The sequence below is a fragment of the Phyllobates terribilis genome, unplaced genomic scaffold (genome assembly GCF_046119375.1).
Source record: "Phyllobates terribilis strain yellow unplaced genomic scaffold, ASM4611937v1 Scaffold_9__5_contigs__length_417890890, whole genome shotgun sequence".
Lineage (NCBI taxonomy): Eukaryota > Metazoa > Chordata > Amphibia > Anura > Dendrobatidae > Phyllobates > Phyllobates terribilis.
This window is the reverse complement of record NW_027362769.1, coordinates 385901634-385916659: the sequence shown is the minus strand read 5'-3', so window position 1 is coordinate 385916659 and position 15026 is coordinate 385901634.

Sequence of the window (15026 nt, the reverse complement as noted above, 5' to 3'; positions counted from 1 at the left end):
TGTCAAACCTCTGACTGATCTCACCAGGAAAGGTGCTGATGCGGTTCAGTGGTCTTCTGAGGCCATTGAAGCTTTTGTGTATCTCAAGGAGAGGTTCACCTCTGCTCCCATCCTTATGCAGCCAGATGTTACTAGGCCGTTTTTGGTTGAGGTTGATGCTTCCTCTGTGGGGGTTGGCGCAGTATTGTCTCAGGATAACGGGGATGGATTACATCCCTGTGCCTTTTTTTCAAAAAAATTTTCGGAGACTGAATTGAATTACGATATTGGTAATCGGGAATTATTGGCTATTAAACTCGCATTTGAACACTGGCGCCACTTCTTGGAAGGTGCGGAATTTCCCGTTCAGGTTCTTACGGATCATAAAAATCTGATATATCTTGATGCTGCCAAGCGCCTGAATGCCCGTCAGGCTAGGTGGGCACTGTTTTTCTCGCGGTTTAATTTCTCCGTTACTTACATCCCTGGTACTAAGAATGTTAAGGCGGATGCCTTGTCTCGCAGTTTTTCTCCCATAGTCGGTGCTGAGAAAGAGGAAAACATTTTACAAGAAGGTGTTGTGATAGCTGCTTTAGACTCCGTTTTGGAAGATGAGATTCTTAAAGCTCAGGAGAATGCCCCATCTAACACTCCTCATGGGAGGTTGTTTGTGCCTGGGACCTTTAGGAGAGATTTGTTTGTTGAGTGTCACGAATCTCGGTTGGCAGGTCATCCCGGAATCTCTGAGACCAAGAGACTGGTGGGTCGCAGTTTTTGGTGGCCTGGATGGCAGAAGGAAGTCATTAAGTGGGTGCGCCAATGTACTATATGTGCTAGATCTAAGTCCTCACATACTCCTGCTGCGGGGTTGCTTTGTCCTTTGGAGGTCCCCAGTGCTCCTTGGACACATTTGGCTATGGACTTTATAACTGACCTTCCCCCCTCTGAGGGTTTTACTGTCATCTGGGTGGTCGTGGACCGTTTTAGCAAGATGTGTCACTTGGTTCCCTTCGTCAAACTGCCCTGCGCTAAAACTCTCGCTAAGGCCTTTGTCAAGGAAATTGTCAGACTTCATGGCGTTCCTACTGACATTGTTTCTGATAGGGGTCCTCAGTTCGTGGCTCGTTTTTGGCGTGCCTTTTGTGACAGGTTGGGAATTCATTTGTCGTTTTTGTCCGGATATCATCCTGAATCTAATGGCCAGGCAGAAAGGAAAAACCAGGATGTTGAGCAGTTCTTGCGTTGTTTTGTGGCAGATAATCAAGAGGGGTGGTCTGAGTTTCTGCCACTTGCCGAATTTGCTCTGAACAATCATACATCTTCTTCTGCTGGTTGTTCGCCTTTTTTTTGTTGTTCTGGGAGACATCCGTCGTTTGGGTCGTTCTCCAAGTTGGGATCTGCCGTGCCTGAGGAGGAGAATTTTTCCGGTGATTTGGAAAGAGTTTGGACGGATGTGCGTGGTAATCTTCAGGAGGCCAACAGAAAATCTAAAGACTACTTTGATAGGAAACGACAGGAGGTTTTGTTCGCTGTTGGTGACATGGTTTGGTTGTCCTCTAGGAATCTGCGGTTGAGGATTCCATCTAAGAAATTGGGTCCCAAGTTTGTAGGGCCCTTTAAGGTGCTTCAGGTTGTCAACCAATCTGCTGTTAGGTTGGAGGTTCCTACCTCCTGGAGAATTAATCCGGTCTTTCATGTCTCTCTGTTAAAAAAAGCTGTTGTGTCGGATGGTGACGCCTCTGCCTCTGTTCCTCCGGTGGTGGAGGACGGGGAATATGAAATTTCTCGCATCCTTGACTCTAGACAGTATAGAGGTAGTTTGCAGTATCTTGTGGCCTGGAAAGGTTTCGGACCCGAGGATAACTCTTGGGTGAGGTCAGATGATGTTTCCGCGTCCAGACTTATCAGAGCGTTTCACAGGAGATTTCCTGATAAGCCTGGTCCTAGGGGATCCGGAGGATCCTCTTAGAAGGGGGGGTACTGTTAGAACCTTGCTGTTAGGTTTTTTTTCCTTTGCTGGTCACATGACCTTGTTGGCCTATTTAGTCCTGCTCCGCCCTTCTGGCTTTGCTGGACTTCATTGTATATCTACTTTCTAGCTAGCCTGTGCTCTGTATCTAACTCTGTTAGTTTGCTTGGTCTATGGACCTCTATGTTCTATCTATTTTGTTTGTTCGTCTGTCTGTTACTATTTCTGTTAGGAGGTGTCCCATATTCCTCCCAGTCCTTAGTACTTGTAGGGATTCCCTCCCCACATCTATAGGTCTCCGTACAGACTAGATTAGGACTTTAGCAGGTCTGATCGCAGGATCAGGTTCCCTGTTACATCGTAGGGATTCAGCTGAGTCCTATAGTAGGGACAGATCTCCTCTCTTTCCTTAGCTTTGGTAGCAGAACATAACAATCACTTCCTGTGTGCCTGGTCTTGGAGGGCAACTGTGAAATGCATGCATCACTTCCGGTGTGCTCTGTCTTGGAACGCACGAATGACACGCATTCGTCACTTCCGGTGCGTTCTCCAAAAGGAGGATCGTCATATCCGGTTACAATCCCCCCATGGAGCGCAGTTTGTACCGCGTACGTCACTAGTCTGCGTCCAGCGATGGGCGGCACTAGTGGAACGCATGAGTCATGTGTTCAGGTAATTAATAGCCCCAAAAAGCATTGTCATCCATATGCAAATTAGGAGGAAGGGACGGGTAACATTCCTAAGAAAAAATGTATAAATACACCCAATCACCTACAAATCCTATTAGTCAATAAAGAGAAGGAAAGTGAACATGTATTATTCCAACTTCACATACATAGTAATCCTATGACTTCAAAAGAGTTTTCTGAAGGAGGTACGCCAAGAATGGCATTATTGGTAACCTTTTTCAAAGACATTGACACAAAATGATAAAATTTGAAAAGAATGGCAGGCAGGGAGTAGGATGGGGAAACATGAGGAGATGGATGCACAGGGGAGGACAGTTGGTATAAGAGGTGAAAAGGGGTGCCTAGCAGGCCCTTATTTCTGTTGGCAGCACCCTGCCTAACAGTGGAGGTTGGCACCTGTGGCACCCCAGGAGTCCGGTTGCCACATTGGCATTGCCTCCCTCACAGGGGGTGAGGCCATGCCTGGAAGCAAGGAGAGGTCCCCTAATCAGGTAACACCAGCATCCAACACTTTTCCTGGCTCAAGACCAGAAGGGGGAGCTCTAACCCAGTTTCAGGGGAGCATCCACTTTAAATTGGGGCCCAGAGGCGGGGGTTAGGAGAGTCAGTTGGAGATGGAGGAGAGTCAGTAGGGGACGGAGGAGAGTGAGTGAAAGACGAGGGAGAACCTGGGGAGGGGAGCTGTGACCAAGCTCGCACCAGAGAAAAGTGCCAGAAACCGGACATCGGAGTCCGTGGTTGCTCAGGTACTGAAGTCCCAGCAGCTAAATCTGGAGGACAGGAGATTGCAGGTCTCCTGGCCCCAGCAAACACCCGGCGACTCAGCAGCATACTAGAGCCCGGAGCCGCCACGAAGGAGCGACACCTGTAAAAGGCTTGAGCTGCCTGCCATACGGGCTAGGATTTAATGATCACTCAGGAAAGAGGGCCGCAGCATAGCTTTAGGCAGCAGGGACAAAAAGGACAGCGCAGAAGGAAGGCCTACAACCCCACCTGGCGGGGTAGATCCCAAATTGCTTCTAGGCTGCCCGGATCTCCTTTAGCTTCTGTTACCAGTGCCCCGGTCTGCACCATCAAACATCAAGTAAAGGTAGAGGAAACCACCATTCCTGTGTCGTGTGGTCATTATCTGCAGCCTCAGTCCTGCACCCTGACATCCACAATCCCCTACATAAACCGTACTGGTAGCCTTGGTGCCCCGCTCTACCCGTAGGGAGCAAACCCATCCCAGCTGCGTGACCAATGGCCCCAGCATCTCTCTTTCAGCAGCGGAAGCCATCTATAGCCGCATACCACTGGTGGCATCACAAAACTTTTCCCCTAAATAAACTGTCCTTTTTATTGACCGCCCAGGGCCTCGGACTGGGTGACGCCCCCGTGACTATCCCAAGGAACCGACCGACCTGGTTGCGAGTAATCCACGGTCCTAGGGGGTGCGTCACACCCTAAGTAGAAACGAGATTTGAGCCCCACTCAACCGACTCACAGGATCGGAACCTTGTCAAAAGAAAAAGTTTATCATTTTCCAAGATCTCTCTGTTGGGTTACCTCCGAGTGATCATCTTTTCCACCCGCTTGACATATTTTCTAAGAAAGGCAAATTCAATATGCTTTGGTCAAACCTGGCTTCCATCTCAACTGGAAACTCCAAGGTGTGAGATGCAGATTTAGACATTTTACAGCCATCTTCCACCACTTTTTTCACCAAGAGTCTCAACACCAGGAATGGCCTTTTGTCCTCTTGATTCAATTTTCTTCTGAGGTTTACATTTGTTTGCTGGGGCAAGTTGGTGCCCTCCTTTTTATTTAATTTTGTGTTTCAAACATAACAGATGGAATTAATTGTCGTCTTCTTCTTAACACCACCAATACATTGATGAAATGGTGCTTGTGGATTGTAATACTCCTATAAGAGAGCCGAGGATCTGGTTAGCATTTTAAATTGGCAACTACATTGAATAGTTGCTACACAGCTGAGTATAACGTTTTTGGCTTAATTTTTCCTTTGCTTTTTTGGGGATATTGACTTGTAGAGTTAAGGTTTAGTGCATAAGAAGCACACACCCCCAAGGAACAATCTCTGGTAACGCCCCCTTGGAACTGGAACGGAGAGGAGAAATAAAAAAAAGTGTTTATTCAGCTCTGTAGTCACTATTCGATGAAGTGGCCAGTTTAACAAGGTCAAACTGGTGAAAGATCCTCTTGAAAATGCGAAAGTAGCACTGAAGGGGTAAAGCAACAATCTCTGAGCTGGGTATGGAGGATTTCATTAATATTTTTATGTTTACTCTCTGCCTATATCTTGATGATAATATATTTGGTATTGAAGACAGTGCTGTGCAGACATCTCGTGCAGTTATCAGCGGGGAATGCAAGTGCTTTCTAAAAGAGTGCAATAACACTATCGCTCATAACTTTCTAGAAATGTTGTAAACTTAATGACTCGTATTGATGCCAAGGCCACAATAGATACTTTGACCCTAAAAAAAAAAAAAAGCACTGACACGAAAAGAAAAAAATGATCTCTGAAGATGTTGTAGTATCTGATCCCAATCAAATTGCTATATGGTGGTATTATATTGTCACTGAATGGTGGGGTTTGGTTACTACATGGTGCTATAGGGTCTCCATGATTTGACTCAGTTACTAGATGAAGGAATATGGCCACTGTATGGTGGGATTTGTTTACTGTATGGGTGTGTAAGGGGGAAGACCGGGGTGTAAGTACTTTCAGAACAAGGGATCCGGAACTGCCGGGGCCAGACCTCTAGTTGCAGGGGGAAGACAGACTGCGAGCACAGGAGTCAGGTGACTGGGAAGCTGGGGGCGTGTCCAGAGAGAGAGAGCTGGGAGGTCAGGTGACCGGAAAACTGGTGGCGTGGCTAGAGAGAGGGGGAGACGAGGACTTTTGCGCGGGAAAGCGGCAGGAGAGTCTCGCTCAGGAGAGCAGTGTGAGAGGGTCCAGGCTCCTGTACTTGGAGCAAGATCCAAGTGCAGTGGACCGGAGGAGTCAAGCCGACTAGAGGGAGAAGAGACGCAGGGTCTGTGGAGTCATGCATGTGAGGTGCCGTGTTATGGACTAGGGGCTCAGCGGGTAAAACTGGAGACCGCCCGCTACCGCCAGAAGACGCAGCATTGTTTGGGCGGGGAAGCCTGAAGAAAGCAACACCGGCATCAGCTGGCAACTGCCTCGTGGAGGATAAGAGTCAGCTAAGCGTAAAAACTGTCGATTATAACCGGTTCGACTCTGCTACATCTAGTTAAACTGTGAACTGTCAGTTATAGACTTTTACCTCTATTTCCCTTGTTTTTCCCCATATTTTCCCCTGTTACTCCTTGCGTGGAGATTGACCCTGTTATCATAAACCTCTCCTGTTTATTCACCCTGTATTGGCTGCTCTGTGTTTCTGTGTCACTGCATCTAAAGTACCCGTGTTACAGGTGTATTATATGTTCACCGTATGATGGGATTTGGTTACTATATGGTGGTATTATATGATCATCGATGACACCCCTGCAATTTCAGGTGTTCCTTGACGAGTGGTGTATTGCATTTAGGAAATATCAACTGTTTATGAAAAAAAAATTGTTTTAGGGAGGTCTCCCGCTGTGTATAGATGACTATGTGCGGCCTCCCGCTGTATATAGATGGCTACGTGCGGCCTCCCGCTGTGTATAGATAGCGCCATGCAGCCTCCTGCTGTGTATAGATGATAGATGACTACATGCGGCCTCCTGCTGTGTATAGATGGCTACGTGCAGCCTCCCGCTGTGTATAGATGGCTACGTGCGGCCTCCCGCTGTGTATAGATGGCGCCGTGCAGCCTCCTGCTGTGTATGGATGGCTACGTGCGGCCTCCTGTTGTGTATAGATGGCTACGTGCAGCCTCCTGCTGTGTATAGATGGCGCCGTGCGGCCTCCTGGTGTGTATAGATGGCTACATATGGCCTCCTGCTGTGTATAGATGGCGACGTGCAGCCTCCCGCTGTGTATAGATGGCTACGTGCGGCCTCCCGCTGTGTATAGATGGCTACGTGCGGCCTCCTACTGTGTGTAGATGGCGCCGTTCGGCCTCCTACTGTGTGTAGATGGCGCCGTGTGGCCTCCCGCTGTGTATAGATGGCTACGTGTGGCCTCCCGCTGTATATAGATGGCTACGTGCGGCCTCCCGCTGTGTATAGATAGCGCCGTGCAGCCTCCTGCAGTGTATAGATGATAGATGACTACGTGCGGCCTCCTGCTGTGTATAGATGGCTACGTGCAGCCTCCTGCTGTGTATAGATGGCTACGTGCGGCCTACCGCTGTGTATAGATGGCGCCGTGCAGCCTCCTGCTGTGTATGGATGGCTACGTGCGGCCTCCTGCTGTGTATAGATGGCTACGTGCGGCCTCCTGCTGTGTATAGATGGCGCCGTGCGGCCTCCTGGTGTGTATAGATGGCTACATATGGCCTCCTGCTGTGTATAGATGGCGACGTGCAGCCTCCCGCTGTGTATAGATGGCTACGTGCGGCCTCCCGCTGTGTATAGATGGCTACGTGCGGCCTCCTACTGTGTGTAGATGGCGCCGTGCGGCCTCTTACTGTGTGTAGATGGCGCCGTGCGGCCTCCCGCTGTGTATAGATGGCTACGTGTGGCCTCCCGCTGTATATAGATGGCTACGTGCGGCCTCCCGCTGTGTATAGATAGCGCTGTGCAGCCTCCTGCAGTGTATAGATGATAGATGACTACGTGCGGCCTCCTGCTGTGTATAGATGGCTACGTGCAGCCTCCTGCTGTGTATAGATGGCTACGTGCGGCCTCCTGCTGTGTATAGATGGTGCCGTGCGGCCTTCTGCTGTGTATAGATGGCTACATATGGCATCCTGCTGTATGTAGATGGCACTGTGCGGCCTCCTGCTGTGTATAGATGGCTACGTGCGGCCTACTGCTGTGTATAGATGGCTACATGTGGTCTCTTGCTGTGTGTAGATGGCGCCGTGCGGCCTCCCGCTGTGTATAGATGGCTACGTGCGGCCTCCTGCTGTATATAGATGGCTACGTGCGGCCTCCTGCTGTGTATAGATGGCGCCGTGCAGCCTCCTGATGTGTATAGATGGCTACGTGCGGCCTCCTTCTGTGTATAGAAGGCTACGTGTGGCCTCCCGCTGTTTATAGATGGCTACGTGTGGCCTCCCGCTGTGTATAGATGGCACCGTGCAATCTCCCGCTGTGTATAGATGGCTACGTGCGGCCTCCCGCTGTGTATAGATAGCTACATGCGGCCTCCTGCTGTGTATAGATGGCGCCGTGCGGCCTCCTGCTGTGTTTAGATGGCTATGTGCGGCCTCCTGCTGTGTATAGATGGGTACGTGCGGCCTCCCGGTGTGTATAGATGGCTACGTGCGGCCTCCTGCTGTGTATAGATGGCTACGTGCGACCTCCCGCTGTGTATAGATGGCTACGTGCGGCCTCCCGCTGTGTATTGATGGCTACGTGTGGCCTCCCGCTGTGTATAGATGGCTACATGCGGCCTCCTGCTGTCTATAGATGGCTACGTGCAGCCTCCTGCTGTGTATTGATGGCACCGTGCGGCCTTCCGCTGTGTATAGATGGTGCCGTGCGGCCTCCCGCTGTGTATAGATGGGTACGTGCGGCCTCCCGCTGTGTATAGATGGCTACGTGCGGCCTCCTGCTGTGTATAGATGGCTATGTGCGGCCTCCCGCTGTGTATAGATGGCTACGTGCGGCCTCCTGCTGGGTATAATCCGCAGCGGAAATTTCCGCAGCATGTGTGCAGCACATGTGGATTATCATTGGGGAACATGGCAGACCTTCTACCAAGCGTTTTTTAAGCGTTTCTGCAGCGGAATTGCTTAAAAACGCATAGTGGGCACACAGCCTAAAAAAAATTATTATAATTAATATTGTGCCAAATTAATTTCACGTGAACTATCACATGATCTATCACAGGGGATCATGTGACATGTGATACATCAGGTATGTGGGGGGGGGGGCGCCTTCTAAACTGCCCGGGGCCCTTGCTACTCTTAATCCACCCCTGCATATGTACCCCTTGTTCCGACCCCATCAGGGGGGTAACAATCGCTGTCACAGAGGTTGCAACCGCTACATGACCCGTGTGGGAGTGGGGCCCGCCGATGCTTATTTTAGTTGAATGTGCGTCCACGGATGCACATTCAGCTGAAATATATGGCCCGCCGGGTCCCTGCACTGCAATACACAGTATCGGCCAATCAGAGGCCGGCAGCTGATGTCACACTGACAGTCACGAACACGTCATGGAAGCGAACAAAGGTAAGAAGAAGAGTTTACTTTTTTTATTTATTGTATTGGAAAAGAGCGTCAGAACTTTATACCAGAACATTATGCAAGGAAGGAGTCCAAGATGCAGAGCATTATACAAGGAAGAGGTCCAAAATGGGTGACATGATACATGGAAGGGCCCAGGATTGGGAGCATTATACAAGGAAGAGGTCCAGGATGGGAGACATGATACAAGGAAGGGTCCAGGATGGGGAGCATTATACAAGGATGGGCCCAGGATGGGTGACATGATACAAAGAAGAGGTCCAGGATGGGAGACATGATACAAGGAAGAGGTCCAGGATGGGGAGCATTATACAAGGATGGGCCCAGGATGGGAGACATGATACAAGGAAGGGCCCAGGATTGGGAGCATTATACAAGGATGGGCCCAGGATGGGAGACATGACACAAGGAAGAGGTCCAGGATGGGAGACATGATACAAGGAAGGGTCCAGGATGGGGAGCATTATACAAGGATGGGCCTAGGATGGGAGACATGATACAAGGAAGAGGTCCAGGATGGGGGGCATTATATCAGGAAGAGGTCCAGGATGGGAGACATGATACAAGGAAGGGTCCAGGATGGGGAGCATTATACAAGGATGGGCCCAGGATGGGAGACATGATACAAGGAAGGGCCCAGGATTGGGAGCATTATACAAGGATGGGCCCAGGATGGGAGACATGATACAAGGAAGGGCCCAGGATTGGGAGCATTATACAAGGATGGGCCCAGGATGGGAGACATGATACAAGGAAGGGTCCAGGATGGGGAGCATTATACAAGGAAGGGCCCAGGATGGGAGACATGATACAAGGAAGAGGTCCAGGATGGGGGGGCATTATATCAGGAAGGGGCCCAGGATGGGAAGCATTATACCAGAAAGGGTCCCAGGATGGGGAGCATTATACAAGGAAGGGGCCCTGGATGAGGGGCATTATACCAGAAAGTGGCCCAGGATGGGGGGCATTATACCAGGAAGGGGCCCAGGATGGGAAGCATTATACCAGAAAGGTGCCCAGGATGGGGGACAGTATACCAGGATAGGGGACATTGTTATAAGATGAGGACGTTATACTAGAAAGGGGCCCATGATGGGGGATATTATTCCAGGATGGGAGGCATTGTTACAGGAAGGAGCCAAGATGAGGGACATTATTACAGTAAGAGGCCCAGGACTGAAGATATTACAACAGGAAGGGGCACAGGATGGGGGACATTATACCTGGAAGTGGCCAAGGATGAGAGACATTATTACAGGAATGGGACCACAATGGGGGAAGTTATTACAGGAAACAGCCAGGATGGGGGACATTATTAGATGGAGGCTAACATGCATGTAATTATAGGATCTAGAATGCTACAAGGGCCCATACATGTTATCAACAAGCAAATTTTGCACTGGGGCCCATTAAATTCTAGTTATGCCACTGCCGACCAGCAGCACAGCATTCCAGCACCTCCTAGTGGTTCCTCTTTTAAAATAGGAGTTTGTCTGTGTTCCTGGTGTGTTACTGTTGGGAGCTTAGGCGGATTATAATGAGGTCAATCTGGGCTACTGCCCAGGGCCTCGGCCCTCCAGGGGGCCCGGGGCTCCTGGGTGTCTATGGCCAGATTGCCCTCATTATATGTGCGGCGCCGCGGCACATACCGGCAGACCGTAGCGGGGGGCCCCCGGACCGCTCCCCCAGCAGCGGAGCACAGCCGCTACTTCTTCTTCGGCCGGGCCAGCGCTGCAGCTGTTAACTTCCCTGCGTGCTGGCCCGGCCGCGTCACTGCTAGGAGACAATGGCCCTGTGCGCGGCCGTGTCTCCTATGTGTGACGTCACGCAGTGCGCGCCCGGCCTTCACTGCTGCACCGGAGAAGAGCAGGAGGACTGGAGCCGGGGGATGGTGAGTGTGTGAGAGTGTGTGAGAGTGTGTGTGTGTGTGTGCAGGCAGATATCATTGTGTGATGTCTGTTTATATGTATTTTTGTGTTTCAAATGTGTTTATTCGTGTATGTATATGTCTGTATATGTTTGTGTGTGCGTGACTGCGTGCAGCCCCCCGCTGTCTCTGGGGGGGCGCCGTGCGGCCTCGTGCTGTGTATAGATGGCGCCGTGTGGCCTCCTGCTGTGTATAGATGGCACCATCCGGCCTCCCGCTGTGTATAGATGGCTACGTGCGGCCTCCTGCTGTGTATAGATGGCGCCGTGCGGCCTCCTGCTGTGTATAGATGGCACCGTGCGGTCTCCTGCTGTGTATAGATGGCTACGTGCGGCCTCCTGCTGTGTGTAGATGGCGCCATGCGGCCTCCCGCTGTGTACAGATGGCTACGTGCGGCCACCCACTGTATATAGATACCTACGTGCGGCCTCCCGCTGTATATAGATAGCGCCGTGCAGCCTCCTGCTGTGTATAGATGGCTACATGCGGCCTCCCTCTGTGTATAGATGGCAACGTGTAGCCTCCCGCTGTGTATAGATGGCACATTGCAGCTCCTGCTGTGTATAGATGGCGCTGTGCAGCCTCCTGATGTGTATAGATGGCTACGTGCGGCCTCCTGCTGTGTATAGATGGCTACGTGCGGCCTCCCACTGTTTATAGATGGCTATGTGCGGCCTCCCGCTGTGTATAGATGGCGCCGTGCTGCTCCTGCTGTGTATAGATGGCTACGTGCGGCCTCCAGCTGTGTATAGATGGCTACGTGCAGCCTCCTGCTGTGTATAGATGGCTACGTGTGGCCTCCTACTTTGTATAGATGGCATCGTGCGGCCTCCTGCTGTGTATAGATGGCTACATGTGGCCTCCTGCTGTGTGTAGATGGTGCCGTGCGGCCTCCCGCTGTGTATAGATGGCTACGTGCGGCCTCCTGCTGTATATAGATGGTTACGTGCGGCATCCCACTGTGTATAGATGGCTACGTGCGGCCTCCTGCTGTGTATAGATGGCTACGTGTGGCCTCCTGCTGTGTATAGATGGCATCGTGCGGCCTCCTGCTGTGCATAGATGGCTACATGTGGCCTCCTGCTGTGTGTAGTTGGCGCCGTGCGGCCTCCTGCTGTGTATAGATGGCTACATGCGGCCTCCCTCTGTGTATAGATGGCAACGTGTAGCCTCCCGCTGTGTATAGATGGCACATTGCAGCTCCTGCTGTGTATAGATGGCGCTGTGCAGCCTCCTGATGTGTATAGATGGCTACGTGCGGCCTCCTGCTGTGTATAGATGGCTACGTGCGGCCTCCCACTGTTTATAGATGGCTATGTGCGGCCTCCCGCTGTGTATAGATGGCGCCGTGCTGCTCCTGCTGTGTATAGATGGCTACGTGCGGCCTCCAGCTGTGTATAGATGGCTACGTTCAGCCTCCTGCTGTGTATAGATGGCTACGTGTGGCCTCCTACTTTGTATAGATGGCGTCGTGCGGCCTCCTGCTGTGTATAGATGGCTACATGTGGCCTCCTGCTGTGTGTAGATGGTGCCGTGCGGCCTCCCGCTGTGTATAGATGGCTACGTGCGGCCTCCCGCTGTGTATAGATGGCTACGTGCGGCCTCCTGCTGTATATAGATGGTTACGTGCGGCATCCCACTGTGTATAGATGGCTACGTGCGGCCTCCTGCTGTGTATAGATGGCTACGTGTGGCCTCCTGCTGTGTATAGATGGCATCGTGCGGCCTCCTGCTGTGCATAGATGGCTACATGTGGCCTCCTGCTGTGTGTAGTTGGCGCCGTGCGGCCTCCTGCTGTGTATAGATGGCTACATGTGGCCTCCTGCTATGTGTAGATGGCGCCGTGCGGCCTCCCGCTGTGTATATATGGCTACGTGCGGCCTCCTTCTGTATATAGATGGCTACGTGCGGCCTCCCGCTGTGTATAGATGGCGCCGTGCAGCCTCCTGATGTGTATAGATGGCTACGTGTGGCCTCTTGCTGTGTATAGATGGCTACGTGCGGCCTCCTGCTGTGTGTAGATGGCGCCGTGCGGCCTCCTGCTGTGCATAGATGGCTACTTGCAGCCTCCTGCTGTATATAGATGGCTACGTGCGGCCTCCCACTGTGTATAGATGGCGCCGTGCTGCTCCTGCTGTGTATAGATGGCTACGTGCGGCCTCCTGCTGTGTATAGATGGCTACGTGTGGTCTCCTGCTGTGTATAGATGGCATCGTGCGGCCTCCTGCTGTGTATAGATGGCTACATGTAGCCTCCTGCTGTGTGTAGATGGCGCCGTGCGGCCTCCTGCTGTGCATAGATGGCTACTTGCAGCCTCCTGCTGTATATAGATGGCTATGTGCGGCCTCCCACTGTGTATAGATGGCGCCGTGCAGCCTCCTGATGTGTATAGATGGCTACGTGCGGCCTCCTGCTGTGTATAGATGGCTACGTGCGGCCTCCCGCTGTTTATAGATGGCTACGTGCGGCCTCCTGCTGTGTATAGATGGCTACGTGCGGCCTCCCGCTGTTTATAGATGGCTACGTGCGGCCTCCCGCTGTGTATAGATGGCGCCGTGCTGCTCCTGCTGTGTATGGATGGCTACGTGCGGCCTCCTGCTGTGTATAGATGGCTATGTGCGGCCTCCTGCTGTGTATAGATGGCTACGTGTGGTCTCCTGCTGTGTATAGATGGCATTGTGCGGCCTCCTGCTGTGTATAGATGGCTACATGTGGCCTCCTGCAGTGTGTAGATGGCGCCGTGCGGCCTCCTGCTGTGTATAGATGGCTACGTGCGGCCTCCTGCTGTATATAGATGGCTACGTGCGGCCTCCCACTGTGTATAGATGGTGCCGTGCAGCCTCCTGATGTGTATAGATGGCTACGTGCGGCCTCCTGCTGTGTATAGATGGCTACGTGCGGCCTCCCACTGCTTATAGATGGCTACGTGCGGCCTCCCGCTGTGTATAGATGGCGCCGTGCAGTCTCCCGCTGTGTATAGATGGCTACGTGCGGCCTCCCGCTGTGTATAGATGGCTTCGTGCGGCGTCCTGCTGTGTATAGATGGCTATGTGCGGCCTCCCGCTGTGTATAGATGGCTACGTACGGCCTCCTGCTGTGTATAGATGGCTACGTGCGGCCTCCTGCTGTGTGTAGATGGCTACGTGCGGCCTCCCGCTGTGTATAGATGGCGCCGTGCTGCTCCTGTGTATAGATGGCTACGTGCGGCCTCCTGCTGTGTATAGATGGCTACGTGCGGCCTCCTGCTGTGTATAGATGGCTACGTGTGGTCTCCTGCTGTGTATAGATGGCATCGTGCGGCCTCCTGCTGTGTATAGATGGCTACATGTGGCCTCCTGCAGTGTGTAGATGGCGCCGTGCGGCCTCCTGCTGTGTATAGATGGCTACGTGCGGCCTCCTGCTGTATATAGATGGCTACGTGCGGCCTCCCACTGTGTATAGATGGTGCCGTGCAGCCTCCTGATGTGTATAGATGGCTACGTGCGGCCTCCTGCTGTGTATAGATGGCTACGTGCGGCCTCCCGCTGTTTATAGATGGCTACGTGCGGCCTCCCACTGTGTATAGATGGCGCCGTGCAGTCTCCCGCTGTGTATAGATGGCTACGTGCGGCCTCCCGCTGTGTATAGATGGCTTCGTGCGGCGTCCTGCTGTGTATAGCTGGCTATGTGCGGCCTCCCGCTGTGTATAGATGGCTACGTGTGGCCTCCCGCTGTTTATAGATGGCTACGTGTGGCCTCCCGCTGTGTATAGATGGCGCCGTGCTGCTCCTGCTGTGTATAGATGGCTACGTGCGGCCTCCTGCTGTGTATAGATGGCTACGTGCGGCCTCCTGCTGTGTATAGATGGCTACGTGTGGTCTCCTGCAGTGTGTAGATGGCGCCGTGCGGCCTTCTGCTGTGTATAGATGGCTACGTGCGGCCTCCTGCTGTATATAGATGGCTACATGCGGCCTCCCACTGTGCATAGATGGTGCCGTGCAGCCTCCTGATGTGTATAGATGGCTACGTGCGGCCTCCTGCTGTGTATAGATGGCTACGTGCGGCCTCCCACTGTTTATAGATGGCTACGTGCGGCCTCCCACTGTGTATAGATGGCGCCGTGCAGTCTCCCGCTGTGTATAGATGGCTACGTGCGGCCTCCCGCTGTGTA